Source organism: Myotis lucifugus, unplaced genomic scaffold, assembly GCF_000147115.1.
Source record: "Myotis lucifugus unplaced genomic scaffold, Myoluc2.0 scaffold_8, whole genome shotgun sequence".
Lineage (NCBI taxonomy): Eukaryota > Metazoa > Chordata > Mammalia > Chiroptera > Vespertilionidae > Myotis > Myotis lucifugus.
The window spans coordinates 8,778,397-8,780,454 of NW_005871056.1; positions in this window are offsets into that span (position 1 = coordinate 8,778,397).

Consider the following 2,058-nt stretch of genomic DNA (forward strand, 5'->3'; position numbering starts at 1 on the left):
CTTTTTGAGTATAAATAAATTGGTGCAGCCACTATGGAAAACAGTATGGAGATTTCTCTCTTTTTGTCACCTCTACTGTGACCTTACGAAATATCCTTTCCCTTTCTTCCTCTCCTCTTCCCTTCCCCAGGCTCCTCCTACTTGCTCCCTGTTCCCTACACAATTAATCAAAAAGGTCCCTGCATTACTTTGAAAGGGAAGTATGGTGCTTATCTATGGTGCATTTGCATGAAGGGAAGGAAAGAAACACTAGACAAAGAAGATCCTGTTTTAGCAACTTTTCATATTCTTGGAAATTCCTAGAAATTCCCTCACAATCTAAGTCTTTATTGAGGCTCAAGGAAAACTCTGCTTTTTGTTGTTGTTGCTGTGGTTTTACTTTTTTCATTACATTTTGCTGCTAGTAGAGCAACAGTAAAGTTATATACAGTGTTTTCCTGCGAATGCTCAGTATTTTAATTATATGATGGGGTAAATGAGATTTGTGGATTCTAACCATATTTCTAATACATTTTCTACAGAGAATATTATTTAAAATTTTTAACTGATTTGTAAACCTTTTTTTGAGGAAATAGTTGTAAATCAGGGACATCCTTGTCTTAAACTAGATTCCCAACAGAGGTTGAAAATTCATGCTAAAGTGACTCATTAGCATATGTTTTCAGGAAAAATCAGTAAGGAATTGGGAAGGGAGACCAAGGAAAAGAAGAAGGGAAAGCAAGGGTGTCACCCCTCAGTCAACCACTACTCTCAAGGGGATGAAAATTCTCAGGCAGGCAGGCTGTTTGCAGCCTTAGCCAAAGTGGGGTTAAACAGCATGAGGGGAGCTCTCTGATAAAACAAAACAAACAAAAACACAAGTTCTGGCTTTGGGGATAATAACATTTAAGGACCCAGCATAGAAAAATGGTAAAGGGCTTGAGGGGATATTAGTGGAACCCTGCATTTTTATTAATTTCACAGGTGTTTGCCCTTGTTTATTGAATGAGTGACTGAATGACTTTGGCTTTGTAGATACAATCTTTGTAAAGAAATAAATTTATCTCTTGTCTCCCATGTGTTCTTCAATTTTAAAATTTCTTTCCCTTCTGTTTTTCTTATTTTCTTTCTTATATATTTATATAGGGTGTCCCAAAATTCACGCAAGATTTGAATTTTGTGTGAGCATTAACAACAACAACAACAAAAAATAAAAGCCTAATTTTACTTGGTTTATTGAATCAGATTCTAATATCTGTTGCCCTTTGGTTTCAATCCCTTCAATTTGATAAGTATTACCAAGTGCCAATTATGGCCCAGGAGCAGGGACAATGAAGACCAATGAAGACCACGGCTTTGCATATGTGCCAGCAAAGCCGTGGAGGCCATTTACCCAATGTGCTATTCCATACATAACCTTATACTGTATACTTTATGAATCAATAAAAAATTTACAATTTTTAATTATAAACCTGTGTTTTCTATCAAAATTACTTCTTGCGTGAATTTTGGGACACCCTATAAATAGTAAAATAATCATTCACATTTATGAAGTGCTTAATCTGGCCAGGACTCACTTGATTTTGTTTATGGGGTGTTTGGTGTGATCCAGGTATTTTATTTAATCCTCATAACATTCTCCCTGAGATCAGTAGTATTGCTGTCCCCACTTTTAATTGGGGGTTGCATACAGATTAAATTATACCCTAATAAATGAGTCTGGATCCATCTGACTTTTCCCTCCTCTCCCCTTCACTTCTCACCATCTCTTTTCTGCGCACGCGCGCGCGCGCGCACACACACACACACACACACACACACACACACACAGTGATTCTTATAACCATTCACTTTAATGGGAGTCATTTGCAGATATCAAGTCCCAGTGAGTTTATCAGAGAGGGGGTAAGCCGCCTTGGTTAAAATAACACTGTGCAGTAGAACAGAAAATAAGATGTCACGGCAAACTAAACATCTTCACTTTCACAACATACAAAGGAGCTCCCTACATATAGACTTGACCTGCCCAGAAATTGCCAGAACCTTTAGCAGGGGCCAGGTGTTGGTGAGTTTTACCTG